The sequence below is a fragment of the Gobio gobio genome (assembly GCF_949357685.1).
Source record: "Gobio gobio genome assembly, chromosome: 1".
Lineage (NCBI taxonomy): Eukaryota > Metazoa > Chordata > Actinopteri > Cypriniformes > Gobionidae > Gobio > Gobio gobio.
The window spans coordinates 85,485,680-85,509,673 of NC_137097.1; the positions used below are offsets into that span (position 1 = coordinate 85,485,680).

General features: G+C 42.8%; 1 protein-coding gene across 1 annotated transcript in view; it reads right to left on the bottom strand.

The window, feature by feature from the left end:
• LOC307123596 (uncharacterized protein) overlaps nt 1–23,668 on the bottom strand; it is a gene marked incomplete at its 3' end in the record, with an annotated part of 57,605 nt that extends 33,937 nt beyond the window's left edge. Inside the window, exon 1 of the mRNA XM_079812171.1 lies at nt 23,579–23,668. The remainder of the gene's footprint in view (nt 1–23,578) is intronic.
• Nucleotides 23,669–23,994: the final 326 nt, after the last annotated feature.

Consider the following 23,994-nt stretch of genomic DNA (forward strand, 5'->3'; position numbering starts at 1 on the left):
AGATCCTATCATTGTGTCTGGAAACACAGATTCAGATGTTTTAGAAAGTTTTCAACATTGTTGAGAAGAAAATAGGATGGGTATGTCGCTAATGAGGACTCTTTGGCTTGATGATTATTTCTGATTCTTTGTCTTAAACACTAACATTAACCTATAGTTCAGGTACTAATGTGGTGGCAATACACACACAGTTGATCTATATAGATCATGCCCATACATGTTATTTTAATGGATATAGCCAGTGCTGCATAGGGGTAATGGTAGTCCTGTATGTCTTGACACAATTAACATATACCCTATCAAACACTGCTGATCCTGCTGAGATGTCAACATAAAGTTAAAAACTTGCTTGTGTGACTTTCACCCCCCAACAATCAAGGGAAACACAATCACAAAGAGTTTCCAACAGACTGAAAGGAGCCAAAGAGCTAGGGTTCAACAAAAATGTTGTAAAAACGCCAATCTGGGGGGAGATATATACCCAGCCATAAATATACCCATATATCTCACTATAAATCCAACCGACCCTATATCTGATTGACACTCGTGACCTGCCAATCATGGTGACAACCCCTCATAAATACACCAATAAATACATCCATTGACAGCCACTGAACTGTCAGTTTGAGTGACACTTGGACATAACTATGGTCATAAATAAAGCCATAAATCATCTTTTCTGACACTGTGTGTAGGATATTCTACTCACGACCAGGGATGTTGTCTGGTCCAGCAGCCTTGTGTGCGCTGATCCGGCTCAGTGCCTTGCAGACATCTGTGGAGGAGAGTGTGATTGGTGGGTGGTCAGCTGAGGGTTTGAGCTTGGTGGCAGTTTCTCTGTTGTCTCTTTCAAAACGAGCATAAAAGTAATTTAGCTCGTTCAGGAAGTTGACATCAGTGGCTGCGGGGGTGGAGTGGGTGGGTTTATAATCACTGATGGCCTGAATGCCCTGCCACATGCGTCGAGGGTCAAAGTTGGAAAAGTGTCCTTCTATCTTTAGCTTGTAGCAGTGCTTGGCCTTTTTGATGCCCCTCTTCAGGTTTGCTCTGGATGTGCTGTAGGCTTGTGCATCTCCTGATCTGAAGGCAGTATTGCGTGACTTCAGCAAGAGTCGCACTTCCCTGTTCATCCAACGCTTCTGATTTGGGTATGTGGTGATCTGTTTCTGGGTTGTAACACTGTCAATGGTGGTATTGATATGGTCCAATACAGAGGAGGTGTATGAGTCAATGTCCGTGTGAGCGCCACTGGTGGCTTGAGAAGCAAACATACTCCAGTCTGTGTTTAGAAACCTTTCCTGGAGTGTGGAATCTGCCCCCGCAGGCCACACCTTGATGGTCTTCACTGATGGCTTCACACGGTTGATGAGGGGTGCATATTTGGGGCTGAGGAACAAAGAGAGGTGGTCTGACTGTCCCATGTGGGGGAGGGGTGTTGCAACGTAAGCTCCAGCCATGTTTGTGTAAACATGGTGTAAGGTGGAAAATAATCAAAGATATTTGAAATGGAACAAAATCCTCTGCTTTGCTGTTAACTGCCATCGTCGTGATCAAGATATTGAAATTGACTCAACCCCTTCCCCCTTAACGCCATCAGAAGGGCCAGGTTGAGTTAGAAAGACAAAAGAATGATTGGCCGGCTGGCCAACAGGTTTTCGCACCTTTGATACAATGGGGGAAGTTTTGTCTGATTGGTTATTTTCAAATGTCTCACGGGTTGGTCTGATTGGTCAGTTTTACAAGAGTAAGTTTTGAATTTGGTGACATCAGGAAGAGGATAAAAGAAGGATTGCATTCTGTAGCTCGCTCTCTTTTAATTCTCTGCCTTCTCTTGAGAGGGCTCTCTCTTTGGATTCTCTGCTTTCTCTGGAGAGAGCTGTTCTTTAGCTCTCTCCCTCTTTCTTCTCTCTCTCTCTCTCTCTCTCTCTCTCTCTCTCTCTCTCTCTCTCTCTCTCTCTTTCTCTATCTCTCTCACAGGTAACATTCTAGGCAGAGGCCTACAGAGCATAATTAAAGGGGCTATATGCGTTTTTCTGAAATTTAAACTCGCGACTGACACCTGTGGCCAAAAAATAGAACTGCTCTCATTTTCTGCTCGCTCTCGCAGCGGTGGTGACGTCACATCCGCAGACAGCGCGGGAAAAGACGACCCGCCAGAAAATAGGAAAAATAGGATACAGGCTTATAGGTGCACCCACTGTGAGCGGACAAGGTGTCAGTATGCTCATCAGGAGATGTTTGAGTCATAAATGGTAAAATAAAAAGGCTATTGTTACGTTTATTTTGGGGAAAAAGTTGCATATAGCCCCTTTAAGGGTTTATGTTTTACATTTATTTGAAACTATTTTAAGTGTAACCATAACCAGTATTTGTGTTTTCCTTTTAGAAGAGATTTATGTCTATGATGTAATTGACATTTTACATTTACTTGATTGTTAATAAATTGTTACATTTTGATCCTTTCTGAATTAATCTGTAATTATTAACTATCTCCAATGTGGAACGTTATAATTGTAACAAAGGGTTAAAACGGAACGATTAAATGTATGATTGACTATCAAATACAGATGACCAAACAACCGGTTGGGATTCTCTTCTAAATGCGACAACTATGATAAATGGAGTCAGATAAAGAATATTATAATCAAATCCATTCTTCCAGCTGAAACACTGAACGCGTGCGGCCTTCACCGCGGTTCGCTGCCGATCCTTGGAGCGAATTCGTGCGGTTTTACAGTTGGTGACCCCGAATACGTGATGTTGCGACTCAGACGAGCAACGTGTTTTCAGCGAAGTATTGGATTTAAAATCAACAAGAGATTTGAGCTTCTCTTTTTTCAGCTGTTCTGTTGATCTTGTGAATGGATTAAAGCGGACCCTCCGACCAGAATGAGTAAGTAAACCTTCTTTACCTTTTAGAATTGTTGAGGGAAAGTTTTATTTGCAACTCACACATATAGACACATTTCTAGAACGGGTCGGTATGCCCACTATAGATCGGAACCGTAGAAATCCGATATTGTGTAAGAATTAGACGTGAAACATGACTTTTCAGGGAAATAACAGCAGCAGTGTAGATGAGGAAATTATGGCAATTTTAGGCGTACAATTACAAGATCTCCTCGTTCGATTAAGCGATAAAGGATTGAACCTGAAATGGAGTAACACCGAAATTATATCCTGGTATTCTGCTAAGGGCGCACAGCTCAAATCTGAATCAAAATACAAGAAAATCCCCGCTGCAATTGTTTATTTGCTTCGTCGTAACGATCTCAAGACAATGGTCGAGAACGAACGAACGATAGCAAATATCAAAGAAATTGAAAGATTGCGATCCGACGAATTACAAAAGTTAAGATCAAAAGTCGAATCAGTCTCATACGAGCAACTTGAGTGGGCTAGGCAGCGTGAAAATATGGCAACAAAAATTGATCAGTTACAAAGAAAACTTCAAACCGGCAATAATTACATATCTGCTCTCGAAGATTGTTGTGATAATGCAGGTTCCCTTTCAAGGGAACTCGCGCTGCGTCAAGCGCTGCGGGAACGCCCCTGCGTTTGCGTCATGAAGCACTCGTAAAATCAGTCCAATGGCGTGACAGGACGTCATAGGCGGGTGACGTCAGCGACCAGGAAACTATAAAGCACCCCTGAACCAAACAATGTCAGCTTCTGTGTCTTCACAAGCGCTCCATGTGAAATCGTTTGTCCAATATATATATCAAAGTGTGTGTGTGTCTCTCTAAAAGAAAAATAATGGCGAATCTACAACAATTCAGACAGTGTGCTTCTCCCTGCCCTCGTTACATCACGGGTGGGGATACACATCTGCTGTGTGTTGTATGTCTGGGATCGGAGCATGCACAGTCAGCTCTCGAGAGAGCTGACTGTGAGCACTGTGAAAAGCTCCCCATGAGAACTCTCCGATCCCGCCGAGCGCTCTTTGAGGAGGGCGCTTCGGCTCGCGTTCCCCAGGGTGCAGGTCCCGCTGTTGCTGAGGCACAGCGAAGGCTTATGTCCTGGGGATCGCAAAGGGATCTAGCGGAGGGGTTAGAGACGGGTGATCCCCTATCTCTGCCTTTACCCGCTAGATCTGACGCTTCAGCTGCCGAGTTAGAAGCACGCGCTGCGGTTTCTTCTGCTCGCGCTGAAGCGCAGGCTCAGCATCATTCCAGCTCTGAGGAGTTGGATGTGGTGAGCCTGGATTATTTAGATGAGGTTTCGCCGCCTCATTCACACGCTAATGAGGAGCTGTTGGAGGTTGTGACTCGCGCTGTTGCCAGGCTGCAAATAGACTGGCCAGCCGAGACGCAGGTGGTTCGTCAGCCGAGTAAATTAGACGAACGCTTTCTGCCATCTACATCGCAACCTCCAAGGCGGGGCTTGCCGTTTTTTCCTGATCTCCACACCGAGGTGTCGAGATCATGGATTAAACCAGCATCTTTTCGTCCATTTAACCCTACAACTGCGTCATATTCCAACATTGTGGGGTTGAAAAAGCACGGTTATGCGGCGATGCCTCGGGTAGAAGAGACGCTCGCGAGCTATCTCTCTCCCGGGTCTGCATCATCGCTAAAAGCCCCGCAGCTGCCCACTAAGCCGGTCAGAACAACGTCGGCTTTAGTGGGTAGGGCATACTCGGCAGCAGGTCAGGCGGCCGCCTGTTTACACACTATGGCGGTGCTTCAAGCATACCAGGCTGACCTGCTGAAAGACATCGATGACGAATGTGTAGAAGTGGGGAGAGAAACGATCGCAGAGATTAGGAGAGCTGCAGATTTGTCTCTTCGGGCTACCAAGGAGACGGCCAAATCCATCGGCCGTTCTATGGCAGCCCTGGTGGCCACGGAGAGACATTTGTGGTTGAATTTATCTGATATCACAGAGAAGGATAAAAAATTTCTGTTAGATTCTCCTATCTCCCCTGCTGGCCTCTTCGGCGACTCAGTTAATGCGGTCGTCGAGAGGTTCCAAGAATCAAAAAAGCAGGCGGCGGCGTTTCAGAAGTTTCTCCCTAGAAAGTCTCATGTCTCTGGGGCTGCTGGGCGGGAGCAGACCCAGCCGAGTACGTCCTCCTCATATAGAGCGCAACAAAAAGAGAGTGTTGCTACCCGCGCTCCCCCACAGAGAGACTGGGGGCCGGGGCAGCGCTCTCAGCCGAGGTCTTCCCGAGGTAGAGCGGATCTGAGGACCGTCCTTATCTCTAGGAAGGCCTCGGCGAAGAAGTCCTGACGCCAAGGGTGTCAGGCTTCTGATGGCAGTCCCCTCCAAGGGGAAGCGGTGTGCCGAGGCACCCGTATCCTCTCGGTGCCATCAGGGGGCCGTTCTGCCAACCCTGCCACCTCTGGTGCTTCAGGGCGCAGCGGTTCTCGGCGAGCGCATATCTCCACGTCCGCCCGGAAACGTAGCGGCGCGGGGATGCTCGCTCCCTCCATGGAGGGCTCAAAGTGGGTCAGTTTGGTTGCTTCCTGCCGGCGCGCCGTTTCAGGACACCAAACTGCCCGCACAACAAAATCCAGAGGCCAGCCCCGAGGGGCTGGTTCCCTTAGTAGATTTTCTGGCAGCGTGGAAACTTCTGCCGAATATCTCAGAGTGGGTCCTGCGTACTATAGAAAAAGGGTACAGAATACAATTCGGGTCACACCCACCCAAATTCAACGGGGTACTACCCACGGTAGTAAACTCCGAGCAGGCTCTGGTAATGGAACAAGAAGTACAGACTCTTCTGCGGAAAGAGGCTATAGAAAGGGTTCCTCCCCACAGCAGAGAGTCGGGGTTTTACAGCCGGTACTTCGTAGTTCCGAAGAAGGATGGAGGACTGCGTCCTATTCTGGATCTGCGCCAGTTAAATCGGGCGGTAAAGAAGCTAAGATTCAAGATGCTTACGCTAAAACAGATCGTGTGTCAGTTCAGGTCCAGGGACTGGTGTGTCACAATAGACCTGAAAGACGCGTACTTCCATGTCTCCATCCTTCCTCAACACAGGAAGTTCCTCAGGTTTGCTTTCGGGGGCGAAGCATTCCAATATCGGGTTCTTCCATTCGGCCTAGCACTATCACCCCGCACCTTCACAAAATGCGTGGATGCAGCTTTGGCTCCGCTGAGACTCCAGGGCATTCGCGTGCTGAACTACATCGACGACTGGCTAATCTTAGCAGAGTCGGAACAGCTAGCGGCTCAGCATCGAGATGCTGTGCTCGCTCATATGAAGGCGTTGGGGTTGAGGTTAAACGCAAAGAAAAGTGTGCTATCTCCACAACTGAGTACTACTTTTCTCGGCGTAGTTTGGGACACGAGCACCATGAGGGCGCGCCTGGCGCCCGCCAGGGTGAATTCGATCCTACACTCAGTAACCAGGATGAAGCTAGGCCAGTCAGTCACTGTAAGGCAGTTCCAGAGACTGCTGGGTTTGATGGCAGCAGCGTCCAACGTAATACCTTTTGGCCTGCTGTACATGAGACCCTTACAGTGGTGGCTCAAGACCAAGGGATTCTCCCCGAGGGGAAATCCGTTTCGCATGATCAAGGTCACGCGGCGATGCCTACGTGCCTTAGTCATGTGGAAAGATCCTTGGTTCTTGTCCCAGGGTCCGGTGCTGGGGGCTCCTTGTCGTCGCTTAACGCTAACGACGGATGCATCTCTCACCGGCTGGGGGGCGACCATGAGTGGCCGCCCAGCTCAAGGTTTGTGGAGCGACCATCAGCTCTCCTGGCATATAAACCAGTTGGAGCTGATGGCCGTGTTCCTGGCGCTCAGGCACTTTCTCCCAGACCTGAGGGGCCATCATGTGTTGGTTCGCTCGGACAACACATCGGTGGTCTCCTATATAAATCGCCAGGGGGGGCTACGCTCGCGCCGGCTGTGGAAGTTGGCTCATCGAGTCTTAGTTTGGACCCAGGGCAAACTGTTATCGTTACGAGCAGTGTACATTCCGGGGTATCTGAACACGACGGCAGACTCCCTGTCGAGGCAGGGAGTGGTGCCAGGGAACTGGAGACTCCACCCAGAGGTGGTGGAGCTCCTATGGAACCACTTCGGTCAGGCTCAGGTGGATTTGTTTGCGTCTCAGGAGACAACGCACTGTCCCCTATTTTATTCCCTCACACATCCAGCCCCTCTGGGGTTGGATGCCATGGTGCAGACGTGGCCGAGGCTGCGTCTGTACGCCTTTCCCCCTCTGGCGTTGCTACCAGGAGTCCTGGAGAGAGTACGCCGGGACGGGGTTCGTCTGTTGCTAATAGCCCCGTTCTGGCCGGGCCGAGTATGGCTTTCGGGCATTGTGTCCCTTCTAGAGGGTTCCCCGTGGGAGATTCCCATCAGGAGGGACCTTCTCTCCCAGGCGTCGGGGTCGATTCTGCACCCGAGGCCGGAGTTATGGAAACTGTGGGCCTGGCCCCTGAGGGGGATCAGTTCACAGACTCAGGTCTCTCTGCCGAGGTAGTGGAGACCATGTTGCACTCCAGAGCTCCTTCTACGAGGAGGCTGTATGCCCTTAAATGGAGAGTCTTTGTTGCATGGTGTTCCAACCATTCTCTAAATCCAGTTAACTGCCAAGTCAACTCAGTGCTGGATTTCCTACAAGAGAAGTTCTCTTCGGGTTTATCCCCTTCCACCTTGAAGGTTTATGTGTCGGCAATATCTGCCTATCACGTTCATCTGGATAGTGCATCGGTGGGGAGACACCCATGGGTTACTCGCTTCCTTCGTGGTACTCTGAGGCTTAGGCCTGCGGCACGCTCGAGGGTGCCGACCTGGGATCTGGCCTTGGTGCTAGAAGGTCTAGCATTGGCCCCCTTTGAGCCGATCGAGGAGGTGCCAGAGAAATTTCTATCACTAAAAACTGTATTTCTCTTGGCTATTTCTTCTCTAAAGAGAGTAGGGGATTTGCAAGCATTGTCTGTTGCCCCTTCCTGTCTTGAGTTTGCGCCAGGGATGGTGAAAGTATTCTTGTTTCCAAAAGAAGGATATGTCCCCAAAGTTCCCACGAACGTGGCAGGTCCTATCATGCTGCAGGCCTTCTCTCCGCCTCCCTTTCAGAATTCAGACCAGGAGAAATTAAATCTGCTCTGCCCAGTGAGGGCACTAGATGCTTATGTCCACAGAGCTGCCCTGTGGCGAAAATCTGAGCAACTGTTCGTCTGTTTCGGGTCTCCAAATAAGGGGAAACCCGCATCTAAGCAAACGCTAAGCAAGTGGATAGTCGAGGCTATTTCACTCGCATATGAGTCGGCCGGCCAACCTTCACCACTAAAGGTCCGAGCCCATTCTACTCGGAGTATGGCTGCCTCTTTGGCTCTTCTGTCAGGAGTCTCCCTGCAGGAGGTCTGTGATGCGGCAGGGTGGTCCTCTCCGCACACTTTTGTGAGGTTTTACAACCTAGATGTAGCTTCTACTCCAGGTTCTCGGGTGCTTATAGCTTAAATGTGCGCTACGACTTCACATGTACGGGCACTTGAGAATTATGGCGACGTGGGTATTGAGTTCCCGCAGCGCTTGACGCAGCGCGAGTTCCCTTGAAAGGGAACGTCTCGGGTTACGTATGTAACCATGGTTCCCTGAGAGGGAACGAGACGCTGCGTCGCTTTGCCATACTCCCGGCATGCCCGTGACCGACTTGTTCGACTTTTTCAGAAGCTGACATTGTTTGGTTCAGGGGTGCTTTATAGTTTCCTGGTCGCTGACGTCACCCGCCTATGACGTCCTGTCACGCCATTGGACTGATTTTACGAGTGCTTCATGACGCAAACGCAGGGGCGTTCCCGCAGCGCTTGACGCAGCGTCTCGTTCCCTCTCAGGGAACCATGGTTACATACGTAACCCGAGACGATTTCCAGTGGCCGCAGTAAAACAAGCAGCACTGGATGAAATTTCTGAACCAGCAAAGCCAAATGATAATGATGATAATGATGCTGCGTTAGGATACAGGACACAGAGAGAAACTCGTAACCGAGCTCCTGTGTTAATGCCTGAACATCCAAAACAACGAAGCCTGATAAAGACTCGCACAAAAGCTAACGACACAGCGAAGAAATCTGTTAAGGTCGCCGTGCTTAAAACTATGACTAATGCGAACGACGAAACCACAACGATCAGCCGTCCGTTAACCTGCGAAGAATGTTCTAGACACAAACAAGTCGTTGGAGTAATGCCAAGAAAAGGGCCGTTTCAACCCTACTGGGAAACATTGATGCTACAGGCTACGGTGTATAAGCTAGAAGTTAGAGACGTGTGGCAAATAGCACTTCTCACTCTCCCTGAAGAGCTCAGACCAAAACTAACCGAAGGCATGAAATCTGGCAACATAATCGAACGAGTCCGCAACGAAACAGACGAAGCCATATATGAACGACTAAAACAGGCATTATTAGAAATGAGGGGACCGACACACGCAGATTGGAGCAAAATACTAGAAATCCAACAGGCGAGTGATGAAACATTTGAGACATACGCCGAGCGGTTATGGGTAACTTACAGAGAACACTCAGGATTAGAAAATGCAGATCGAGACCATGACGCGTTATTACAACTTGTGAAAAATAATGCTGGCATCCCAATCCAACGGGCTTTGTCAAATGGCGTCGATCCAGTTAAAAACACATTCCAATCCATAGTAGACTGGGGCTCAAGAATAGAAAATAGATGGAAATCTAAGCTAAATGCTGAAAAGTGCATGACTCCCATAATGCTTAACAGCAATGGGATTAAAAAACATGTTCACTTCGTAGATGAGGTGACTTGCTCTAATGAATCTGAAGCATTTAGTTCAGAAAATGCACAAGAAAGTGTGTCTATTTTAGCTCTTAAGGGGATGCAGGATGATTTGCAAGCATCCGAGAGTCATGAATATACTGAAACTCCAGGAGAAGGTAGCAGACAACCCAATGGCAAAAAGAACAGGTTTTGCAGATCCTGTCAGAAAATCGGACATGTCGATGGAAAATGCTGGTCACTGGGTAACGGGCGACCTCCGCCGTATTTTCAGAAAAATAGGAAATTACTTTTTAAAGGCAAAGAAAAGCGCTCATTTGCAGGTAAAACTCTCAGTGAGCTAACTGCAGTGTTCATGCAAGGCCTTCAGCTATTAACTTCACTTGCCAGCGGGCTAGCAGCCTCTTAGCAAGGAGTTTAATAATAAAACATCCAGATTGCAATGATCCTGTTTGTATTTTCAAATTTGTAATTGTATAACACATTGTGCGCATTGATTACACATAATAGTTGTTTGTGTTACAAGATACACATAGACTAGTCAAGTTTATTCTTTAAAACACATGATTGCTTTACTGTAAGTGATGAAACACTTAGGATAAAGGTCGTAGATGCTGCGCATTCTAGGCCATGTATCTTGTGTAAATTGGAATAACTTTAATACTGGAATTGTACAGCAATTTCAAGTTGCATGTGTCAATGTTGAATTTGTTTGTCTCCTATAATGCAAGCTCTGCTATTTCCCATTTAGCTGCAGTAAACCATAAACAGGAACATAGAATTGCCATCTGGCTACAGTGTGAATTACAATTGCATTAACCATGAAAATGTCTTCATCGCAACAGGACTCAATAACTCTGACCTTTGCTATTTCTAATTTGAGCAAGTTATAATACTTTTCATTGGTTCAATTCCCAGTGCCAAAAAGGAGGGGAATTGTGCTGTTAAATGTGTTAAATGTGGCACAGATAATAGAAAACCAATTCATAACCAATTCATCCTTCACTCAAAATGACTGTAATGAAGTCTCAGATTGTGAAGGCTCGACTGCCAGAACAGTCTTAAGTGTTAATACACAGAAACAACAGCAGCAATTAACTGTGTTTCTCTCTAAATTTGTTTCTCTTTAAATTTGTAATTTGTTTCTATCTCAGGATGACAATTGCAATTCCTTGGAGGACGGACGGCCAAAAGGCCCTCCTCCCCCCTGCATCTCAAAACTGGAGATGTGAGAGATGGGTGCGAATATCTTTATATATATTTGATGGGGTCAATCACACCTCACAATATGTCTACATGACCTCCCAGTGAAAAAACTGGAATTAAATTATGCAACACAGATTGATATTGATTAGATTCCACCCATCTCCAAAACATTAACACAGAACACACCCTACACTCACGACAACATCACCTGGAATAGACCAAATCTATTCAGGCTGAGCACTACACATCATAAACGACAAAGATGACATAGAGTCTAAAAGTGTTACTTCACTAAAGATCTATTGTTCATCTTTTCACACTAACAGATCACACACACACACACACACACACACACACACACACACACACACACACACACACACACACACACACTTACCAGGAATACCCATTATTGTATGACTAATCATATTTAGATCTACATTAATTACATTGGAAGATTCCTGAACAAACACAGTGGTTATTATATATATATGTATGCTTTCATAAATGTGATTGATTTGTTGTTTTTCTTTTATGGTTTATTGATGAGTACCATCTTTTTTAATGTATCAATTGCACTGACTTTTGCTACATTTCCTTCGAGAAATTCAGACCAAAATGCTCAAATTCCACTACCACCAAAATAGTGGAAAGTTAGATGAACTTTGAGTTTGATTTCCGAGTCTTGGTTACACTGAATATTTTGCTAATACTCCTCATGAAAAGGGGGACTTAAAATCAACAATGATTTGTTTTGTTATAATGCATTTTATTTCAATGTTCCGAGAAACAATGTACGAGCTTGTGGAATCTTCTTTTATTCTCAAACCTTGACCACTTTATTAAGTATTTCGATTTAAGGGCTTATTGCCGGAGACCATTTTGATATGACCACATCAGACTTCTGACCACTGAAAAATACCATGTATGCTTTTGTTCTTTGTTGTGCTAAATTATCTTTTAACCACAGAATACCTGCAGCAAAAGTTCGCTCCTGTGTCCTGCCTCAAAAGAGCGACTGTTCTTGAGGTGTGAAGTTTTCAATGGACGTTTTTGCATATCAATGATGAAGTTCTCATGCAGGGCTACAAGGACAACAAAGGCTGAAAACTGATCAGCTGCTTTTGCAACAAGTCTGGACGAGAAGTCTGAAGAATAACATCTACACACAACAGAAAGCATATCTTTGTGGACAATGCCACCTTTGGACTCAATGGTTGTGGCCAATGGTGCCAAACGGGGAACTGTAAGGTGGAAAATAATCAAAGATATTTGAAATGGAACAAAATCCTCTGCTTTGCTGTTAACTGCCATCGTCGTGATCAAGATATTGAAATTGACTCAACCCCTTCCCCCTTAACGCCATCAGAAGGGCCAGGTTGAGTTAGAAAGACAAAAGAATGATTGGCCGGCTGGCCAACAGGTTTTCGCACCTTTGATACAATGGGGGAAGTTTTGTCTGATTGGTTATTTTCAAATGTCTCACGGGTTGGTCTGATTGGTCAGTTTTACAAGAGTAAGTTTTGAATTTGGTGACATCAGGAAGAGGATAAAAGAAGGATTGCATTCTGTAGCTCGCTCTCTTTTAATTCTCTGCCTTCTCTTGAGAGGGCTCTCTCTTTGGATTCTCTGCTTTCTCTGGAGAGAGCTGTTCTTTAGCTCTCTCCCTCTTTCTTTCTCTCTCTCTCTCTCTCTCTCTCTCTCTCTCTCTCTCTCTCTTTCTCTATCTCTCTCACAGGTAACATTCTAGGCAGAGGCCTACAGAGCATAATTAAGGGTTTATGTTTTACATTTATTTGAAACTATTTTAAGTGTAACCATAACCAGTATTTGTGTTTTCCTTTTAGAAGAGATTTATGTCTATGATGTAATTGACATTTTACATTTACTTGATTGTTAATAAATTGTTACATTTTGATCCTTTCTGAATTAATCTGTAATTATTAACTATCTCCAATGTGGAACGTTATAATTGTAACAAAGGGTTAAAACGGAACGATTAAATGTATGATTGACTATCAAATACAGATGACCAAACAACCGGTTGGGATTCTCTTCTAAATGCGACAACTATGATAAATGGAGTCAGATAAAGAATATTATAATCAAATCCATTCTTCCAGCTGAAACACTGAACGCGTGCGGCCTTCACCGCGGTTCGCTGCCGATCCTTGGAGCGAATTCATGCGGTTCTACAATGGTCCAAGGTTTTGTTTCCTCTGGTGTGGCAGGAAACATGCTGGGGAAACTTGGGTAGCACTGACTTTAAGTTTGAGTGATTAAAGTCACCAATTTTATTGGAGGTTTGCACACATGTTGTACAGTTAATCTGAGCCATGCATTAATTTAAGTGATGACGGATATTATGGGATGGCTTGATGCAGCGCAGGAGATGCAGAGAATTTGATCTTGACTTTTTGATTTGATTTGATTTGATTTGATTTATTTAACAATTACATTTTAAAATAAGTACAATCAGGCCCAAAAGACCATTTCATACATATAAAAAACAAAATTGTCGAGGATAAAATACACAAAAAAGCCATAGGCTTATTTCCATTGTGGTCCTCAGAGTTCAAGATAGACGAGCAGTTCATAATGGGAATGAGATCAACACAACACACAATCACATACACATATAATACCTCAAACATCATTAAAAAGACATTTTTTGACTTCACTTCTAAAAGGACCTTCTTCTTGAATTTGTTTTAAGCAATCAGGCAATTTATTCCAAGCAACTGCACTGGAATATAAAAACGAATTTTTCCCATTTATACCCCTATACCGACACACATATATATTGTTAATCCTTGACCTTGTAGAAAAACAATGAACATCTCTTATGAAAACATAGTAATCACACAAATACTTAGGAACATTTCTCTGCAATATTTTATACACCATCATCAGCTTAAGAAAAATTACCCTCTTTTAACAACCCTATTTCCTTAAAATGATTAATATTTAAATGCATTAGTGGATGAAGGCCTAAAATAATTCTACACATTTTGTTCTGAGCAGTCTGTAATTTAATTTTCACTCGTTTGGTAGAGCCACTATACCAAAAAGCTGCTGCATAATCAAAATGTGTTTGTACTAATGCACCAGCTTAAGAAACTTTAATACTGTCACGTTACAAATCTGCTTCAAATTGAATTAAAAATGTAATTACAACAATTAAATAAAAATGTAAAGGGTGTACAAATACTGTATAAAATCTTGAATATGAATAATTGGTAATCATGTTAAAAAAAAAAACATTTATCATTGATCTATTATAACTTTTATGCTGGTTTGGTCGTTTAGATGTTGCAATCACACATCTATAAACAATCACAGATCTATAAACAATCACAGATCTATAAACAATCACACATCTATAAACAATCACAGATCTATAAACAATCACAGATCTATAAACAATCACAGATCTATAAACAATCACACATCTATAAACAAGCACAGATCTATAAACAATCACACATCTATAAACAACCACAGATCTATAAACAACCACACATCTATAAACAAGCACAGATCTATAAACAATCACACATCTATAAACAACCACAGATCTATAAACAATCACAGATCTATAAACAACCGCAGATCTATAAACAACCACACATCTATAAACAATCACACATCTATAAACAATCACAGATCTATAAACAATCACACATCTATAAACAAGCACAGATCTATAAACAATCACACATCTATAAACAACCACAGATCTATAAACAATCACAGATCTATAAACAACCGCAGATCTATAAACAACCACACATCTATAAACAATCACACATCTATAAACAACCACAGATCTATAAACAATCACACATCTATAAACAATCACACATCTATAAACAAGCACAGATCTATAAACAATCACACATCTATAAACAATCACAGATCTATAAACAACCACAGATCTATAAACAATCACACATCTATAAACAATCACACATAAACAATCACACATCTATAAACAATCACACATCTATAAACAATCACACATCTATAAACAACCACAGATCTATAAACAACCACAGATCTATAAACAACCACAGATCTATAAACAACCACACATCTATAAACAATCACACATCTATAAACAATCACACATCTATAAACAAGCACAGATCTATAAACAATCACACATCTATAAACAATCACAGATCTATAAACAACCACAGATCTATAAACAATCACACATCTATAAACAATCACACATCTATAAACAACCACAGATCTATAAACAACCACAGATCTATAAACAACCGCAGATCTATAAACAACCACACATCTATAAACAATCACAGATCTATAAACAATCACACATCTATAAACAAGCACAGATCTATAAACAATCACACATCTATAAACAAGCACAGATCTATAAACAACCGCAGATCTATAAACAATCACACATCTATAAACAACCACACATCTATAAACAATCACAGATCTATAAACAATCACAGATCTTTAATAAAAACACAGATCTATAAACAACCACAGATCTATAAACAATCACAGATCTATAAACAATCACACATCTATAAACAACCACACATCTATAAACAATCACAGATCTTTAATAAAAACACAGATCTATAAACAACCACAGATCTATAAACAATCACAGATCTATAAACAATCACACATCTATAAACAAGCACAGATCTATAAACAATCACACATCTATAAACAACCACAGATCTATAAACAACCACAGATCTATAAACAACCGCAGATCTATAAACAATCACAGATCTATAAACAATCACACATCTATAAACAATCACAGATCTATAAACAATCACACATCTATAAACAAGCACAGATCTATAAACAATCACACATCTATAAACAACCACAGATCTATAAACAATCACAGATCTATAAACAACCACAGATCTATAAACAACCACAGATCTATAAACAATCACACATCTATAAACAATCACACATCTATAAACAACCACAGATCTATAAACAACCACAGATCTATAAACAATCACACATCTATAAACAATCACACATCTATAAACAACCACAGATCTATAAACAATCACACATCTATAAACAATCACACATCTATAAACAACCACAGATCTATAAACAACCACAGATCTATAAACAATCACACATCTATAAACAATCACACATCTATAAACAACCACAGATCTATAAACAATCACAGATCTATAAACAACCACACATCTATAAACAATCACAGATCTATAAACAATCACACATCTATAAACAAGCACAGATCTATAAACAATCACACATCTATAAACAACCACACATCTATAAACAATCACAGATCTATAAACAATCACACATCTATAAACAATCACAGATCTATAAACAATCACACATCTATAAACAACCACAGATCTATAAACAACCGCAGATCTATAAACAACCACACATCTATAAACAATCACAGATCTATAAACAATCACACATCTATAAACAATCACACATCTATAAACAACCACAGATCTATAAACAATCACACATCTATAAACAATCACACATCTATAAACAACCACAGATCTATAAACAACCACAGATCTATAAACAACCACAGATCTATAAACAATCACACATCTATAAACAACCACAGATCTATAAACAACCACAGATCTATAAACAACCGCAGATCTATAAACAACCACACATCTATAAACAATCACAGATCTATAAACAATCACAGATCTATAAACAATCACAGATCTATAAACAATCACACATCTATAAACAATCACACATCTATAAACAACCACAGATCTATAAACAACCACAGATCTATAAACAACCACAGATCTATAAACAATCACACATCTATAAACAACCGCAGATCTATAAACAATCACACATCTATAAACAATCACAGATCTATAAACAACCACACATCTATAAACAATCACAGATCTATAAACAATCACACATCTATAAACAAGCACAGATCTATAAACAATCACAGATCTTTAATAAAATCACAGATCTATAAACAATCACACATCTATAAACAATCACACATCTATAAACAATCACACATCTATAAACAATCAGAAACAATTCAATGACTGAGTTTTTTATGATAAAGCAGTACTTAAATATTTGTTATAAGCAGCATATTAAATAGCATTGATGAGTTCTTATATAAATCTCAGCATAAAATGGATTGAGCAGAGGGTCCTTCTCTCTCTCTCTCTAGTTGAAGTTACACTCTCGGCTCACATATGGTTTTTATATATGGAACCGGAAACTGTGGTGTGATCTATAATAATGTTACATGCCTGGGTGCTAGGGGGCAGTAGGGAGCTTCCTAGCAGGGGGTTCGCGAGTCAATAAAGGAGTGTTAAGCCATGTAACCATATGCTGCTGCGTCTTTATTTCAAAATAATAAGAACCCAACACGACATGGTGTCAGAAGTGGTGCTACACAGAGCGAAAGGATAGGGGACATTATATGAGAAGAGGGCGGAAGTTAAAAAAAAAGGAAAAAAACAGTAAGAGGAGAAGCTCATGAAAGTTTAGCAAGCATGTCGCACGCACAACGAGGACAGCAAGTTGAACCGAACGATCCTCCACAGCTTCCTGCTAAAGCATCTACAACGTTCTCAATAAATCCACCGGAATCCTTCGACTTTTCAAAGCCACAAGACTGGGAAAAGTGGATAAGACGGTTTGAGCGCTTCAGAGTGGCTAGCGATCTGGATAAGTCATCAGATGCTAATCAGGTGAACACGCTGATATATTGCATGGGGGACGAGGCAGATGTGTTAAAAGGGCTAACATTAACCGCGGAAGAGAAATTGATATACAGCTCCGTCAGAGACGGCTTCACAAACTTTTTCGTCCCGAAGAAAAATGTGATCTACCAAAGAGCTAAGTTTAACCAGCGAGCTCAGGGGCCGTCCGAATCTGCAGACTCGTTCATAACTGCGTTATATGCACTGGCGGAAGATTGCGAATATGGGGCACTGCGTGATGAACTGTTGAGAGACAGGATCGTAGTTGACATTAGAGACACTGGGCTTTCACAGAAAATGCAGATGGAGAGCAGGCTGGATCTGGCAAAAGCCATTAATATGGTCCGACAAGCTGAGGACATCAAACGGCAACAAACTGATCTGAGAGGAGATGCTGCACATGCTATTAAAACTACAGTCGATGCAGTGCACACTAGGAAAGCAAAACAGCAAATCTGGAAAAATAAAAGTCAACCAGCAAAACAGTACAAAGACAAGCACCAAGCACAGTCAGGAGCAGAGCATAGGTCATGCCCTAAATGTGGAAAGTCACATGCTAAATTCCAGTGCCCAGCAAAGAATGCAGACTGCCACAACTGCGGTAAGAGAGGACATTATGGCAAAGTATGCAAGTCTACCAAAAGTGTGAGTGCTGTCACTGAAGACGATGACATATTTCTGGGAACTGTTGATGCAGGAGATGATGCATGGACTGTAGATTTACAAGTGAGGCGTGCTAAGGTGAGATTCAAGATTGATACAGGGGCGGACGTTTCGGTCATACCAGAGCAGGTGTATAGACAGATATGCAGTGGCACCGCATGCAATCTCACTCCAAGCAACAAAGCGCTGTTTGGGCCAGGCCGTGTTCCTCTCTCTGTAGTGGGTGTAGCCAGAGAAATTCTGAAATGTGGTGATAAACGCACCACAGAGGACATTTATTTTGTGGAACTCCTGAACACAGCTCTGCTGAGTAGACCCGCCTCAGTTAGCCTCAGACTGGTAGCCAGAGTAGAGAGCATCGACTTAGACTCTGTAAAACAACAATATCCAAAACTGTGCGGCGGGTTAGGTTTAGTACAGCAGCAGTACACAATTAAGCTCAGACCAGACGCCAAGCCTGTGTCTTTGAAAGTGCCTCGCCGCGTTCCTGCCCTTAATGGGAAGTTAAATCCTGTGGGGTGTTAAAGGTTTATGGAGACTGCGGTGTGTTCATATCGAGCCTAAAGAGACCTAGAAGAGTTCATTCTGGAGTTTAAGCTGGTTTCTATGTGAGTTAGCGGGAAAGGAAAGAGTTAAATAGGCTCTGTATTGAAATGTCATAGACCTGATATTTCAGTTATAAATGTGAGATTAAGAGTTTGATGTAACGGGTAAAAGATGTAGGTCACAGTTTATTGCTTTTCAGAAAGGGAGATGTGGTGTGATCTATAATAATGTTACATGCCTGGGTGCTAGGGGGCAGTAGGGAGCTTCCTAGCAGGGGGTTCGCGAGTCAATAAAGGAGTGTTAAGCCATGTAACCATATGCTGCTGCGTCTTTATTTCAAAATAATAAGAACCCAACACGACAGAAACCACTGCTATATATGGAAGAAGGTTGTGTAGGATAGAATGGGAGTGGGGTCTCTGTGTTCCTATTCTTTGCATTGAAGGATTCTGTAGGACAGGGGTCTTCAACTAAAATTGCTTGAGGTCCAGTAAATGAACCCTCGTCGTAGCCGAGGTCCGGACAATTATATGCCTAAAAACAATCATTTATGTTTATTGTCAGACTAAAGAAATTAGTGTAGATAGCATTTGTTCTTAATTGAACAAAATATATGTTCTCATATGGACAAAACATGTCTGTTCATATTGTTAAAGCAAACATAGATCATCCTTCACAAAACTGATCTCCTTTTGTTGTTGTTCTGTCCTTTAAGTTGCTTTGGTACAAAATATCTCAATTCAACCAGTAACCATGCCTGACAAAAATATGATGAACTAAAAATGCCTTCATCTCTAAATCTGAACTTCATTTCAACATTACTAGCAACTAAAGTGCTCTTTCCTGCTGAACTGAGATAAATAATAACAGTCAATGAACGCAAACCCCCCCGGATCAGAAAATCAGAAATCTCATAACACATTTTATGTTTATTCACATGTCTCTACTTAACTGAATGTATCTAATATTGAACACTGCTCTCTTCTGTGCTTCAAATTGCACTGGTAAAATGTCATTAGCAATATCATTCATAAACACAAACAGTGTTTAAAAAATAAAGGCAAAAATAAAGCGTAAACATTTTATTTAATGTTTCCACTTTTGACAACCGCAACGGAATCAGAGCAAATGTGAGACGCAGCTCGTACAGGATGCAGAAAGAATGAATGGAAAAAAAATTCCACCCATTCATCTCGGAAAAATCGGTTGTCAGCATCAACTTTCCTAATTTCCGAAAATGCCATTGTTTTGAGTTGATTTAAGTCAATGCAGAGACGCGAATAGACATTCTGCGGCACGATTTGCGTGAATTAAGCGTCGTGCATGACGCGTGAACGCATCATCAGTCTCTTCTTAACCCTGCTGAAAAATCCAGCTAAAACCAGCCTAAGCTGGTTGACTGGTCTTAGCTGGTTTAAGCTGGAAGTAGCTGATTTTAGCAGCCTGGCTAAACTGGTCTCCCAGCCTGACTTAGCTGGTTAAGTTGGTCTTCCAGTCTGGACAAGTTGGTGGCCAGCTGCTTTTAGCTGGTCTCCCACCCTGGCTTATCTGGTCAAGCAGGTCTTCCAGCCTGGCTTAGCTGGTTTAAGCTGGTCTCCCAGCCTAATTTAGCTGATGAACATTTTACCTAATTACAAATTAATCAGATTACATGGTCCATATACAGATATACATTATCTAAACACCCAGTGGCAGAAAAAATAGGGACAGTCAGCCAGCCTGACCAGCTAAAACCAGCGAAGACCAGCTAAAACCATCAAAGACCAACAATTACCAGCTAAGACCAGCCTGACCAGCTGAGACCAGCCTGACCAGCTAAAATCAGCGAAGACCAGCTAAAACCATCAAAGACCAACAATTACCAGCTAAGACCAGCCTGACCAGCTAAAACCAGCAATTACCCGCTAAGACCAGTTTGACCAGCTGAGACCAGCCTGACCAGCTAAAACCAGCGAAGACCAGCTAAAACCATCAAAGACCAACAATTACCAGCTAAGACCAGCCTGACCAGCTAAAACCAGCAATTACACGCTAAGACCAGTTTGACCAGCTAAGACCAGCCTGACCAGCTAAGACCAGCGAAGACCAGCTAAAACCATCAAAGACCAACAATTACCAGCTAAGACCAGCCTGACCAGCTGAGACCAGCCTGACCAGCTAAAATCAGCGAAGACCAGCTAAAACCATCAAAGACCAACAATTACCAGCTAAGACCAGCCTGACCAGCTGAGACCAGCCTGACCAGCTAAAATCAGCGAAGACCAGCTAAAACCATCAAAGACCAACAATTACCAGCTAAGACCAGCCTGACCAGCTAAAACCAGCAATTACCCGCTAAGACCAGTTTGACCTGCTAAGACCAACAATATCCAGCTAAGACCAGTTTGACCAGCTAAGACCAACAATATCCAGCTAAGACCAGTTTGACCAGCTAAGACCAACCTGACCAGCTTAAATCAGCGAAGACCAGCTAAAACCATCAAAGACCAACAATTACCAGCTAAGACCAGCCTGACCAGCTAAAACCAGCAATTACCCGCTAAGACCAATTTGACCAGCTAAAACCAGCTAAGACCAACAATATCCAGCTAAGACCAGTTTGACCAGCTAAGACCAACAATATCCAGCTAAGACCAGTTTGACCAGCTAAGGACCAACAATATCCAGCTAAGACCAGTTTGACCAGCTAAGACCAACAATATCCAGCTAAGACCAGTTTGACCAGCTAAGACCAGCCTGGCCAGCTAAAATCAGCGAAGACCAGCTAAAACCATCAAAGAACAACAATTACCCGCTAAGACCAGCCTGACCAGCTAAGACCAGCCTGACCAGCTAAGACCAGCGAAGACCAGCTAAAACCATCAAAGACCAACAATTACCAGCTAAGACCAGCCTGACCAGCTGAGACCAGCCTGACCAGCTAAAATCAGCGAAGACCAGCTAAAACCATCAAAGACCAACAATTACCAGCTAAGACCAGCCTGACCAGCTAAAACCAGCAATTACCCGATAAGACCAGTTTGACCAGCTAAGACCAACAATATCCAGCTAAGACCAGTTTGACCAGCTAAGACCAACAATATCCAGCTAAGACCAGTTTGACCAGCTAAGACCAACCTGACCAGCTAAAATCAGCGAAGACCAGCTAAAACCATCAAAGACCAACAATTACCAGCTAAGACCAGCCTGACCAGCTAAAACCAGCAATTACCCGCTAAGACCAGTTTGACCAACTAAAACCAGCTAAGACCAACAATATCCAGCTAAGACCAGTTTGACCAGCTAAGACCAACAATATCCAGCTAAGACCAGTTTGACCAGCTAAGACCAACAATATCCAGCTAAGACCAGTTTGACCAGCTAAGACCAGCCTGACCAGCTAAAATCAGCGAAGACCAGCTAAAACCATCAAAGACCAACAATTACCCGCTAAAACCAGCTAAAACCATCAAAGACCAACAATTACCCGCTAAAACCAGCTAAGACCAGCTAAAACCAGCTAAGACCAGTTTGACCAGCTAAGACCAGCCTGACCAGCTAAGACCAACAATATCCAGCTAAGACCAGTTTGACCAGCTAAGACCAGCCTGACCAGCTAAAAAAAATTCAAACCCCCTCTAAAACCAGTCTGATAAACCAGCTATGACCAGGCTGGGAGACCAGCCAAAACCAGCCTGACCACCTTACATTTACATTTACATTTATGCATTTAGCAGACGCTTTTATCCAAAGCGACTTACAACTTGGGGGAACAATAAGCGATTGGTCGTGGAGAGTCGAGTGAGCGCAACAAGTGCCTGAAATACTTGGTCCGTGTACATTTCTCAGTGTAGCACAGGTTAGAGTAGGGAGGGAAAGAGGAGGAAAAGAGGAAAGGATTTTTTTTTTTTTTTTTTTTTTTTTTAGGAGGTTAAGTGCTCACGGAAGAGATGAGTTTTTAGTTGACTTTTGAATGTTGTCAATGAATCCGCATTTCGGATGGCGGTGGGCAGATCGTTCCACCAGCTGGGAACGTTGAATGAAAATGTTCTGGAGAGGGATTTTTTGCCTCTCTGTGATGGTACCACAAGCCTTCGCTCCTTAGCTGAACGAAGGCTTCTGGTGGGGGTGTGGCGACGTAGAATCGAGTCAAAGTATGCAGGAGCTGAGCGTGTGGTGGCTCTGTAGGCAAGCGTCAGCGACTTAAACTTGATGCGAGCAGCGAGTGGTAGCCAGTGCAGAGAGATGAAGAGTGGTGTGACGTGGGTCCTTTTGGGCTCGTTGAAGACAAGACGTGCCGCTGCATTCTGGATCATTCGAAGTGTTTGGATCGCACAAGAGGGGAGTCCAGCCAGAAGCCTTAGGCTGGTTTAAGCTGAATTTTTCAGCAGGGAAAACTTATAAAACTTATCAAGCATGTTAAAGAAATAGATATAACCCTGAATATATGAATACAAACTCAATCAACGTCTCACTTGTGTGACTAACATTCCCTGAGACACAGTTTCAGATCTACACAATATAATATAAGTGCACATCAAATACTTCACCGATAAAGAACACAGGAGGATTATATGACATTAAGACAATGTATTTAGGCAACAAGATAATGTGCAAACCGAGTTATTAATGTAAACATTCAGACGCTCCTTAATGTCTCTTAGCAATATAGTAATCACTAATGAAGAGAAGATACTTACACACAATCCACAAAGTCTGTCCCTTCTGACTACTTTAACTGTTCATAACTAAACACAAGCACATCTCTGCATCCTCACTCTCTGATCTCTGGTTCTCTGGAGCAGTCCAAATCACCAGCAGAGGTGGGGGAGTTTGGAAGAGTCCATTTGTGAGGGTGGCCTTCTTTACATTACTGATGTTTTATCCATAAATAACAGCATTGTCTTTCAGTAGAGCAGTTTAATAGTCTTTTGTCATATATCCTGACTGGAATAATGTGTTTGTAAGAGCAAACAGTCAGAATAAAGTGAGATGATCTGCTGATGATCCTGAATGTCTTGTTGAATGAGTGTTGATAGTCTGAGGCTCATCAATATTAACAGAGCTGCTGAAAAGACTCTTTATTTCATCTCAATAGTTCCTCATTTATTATGAT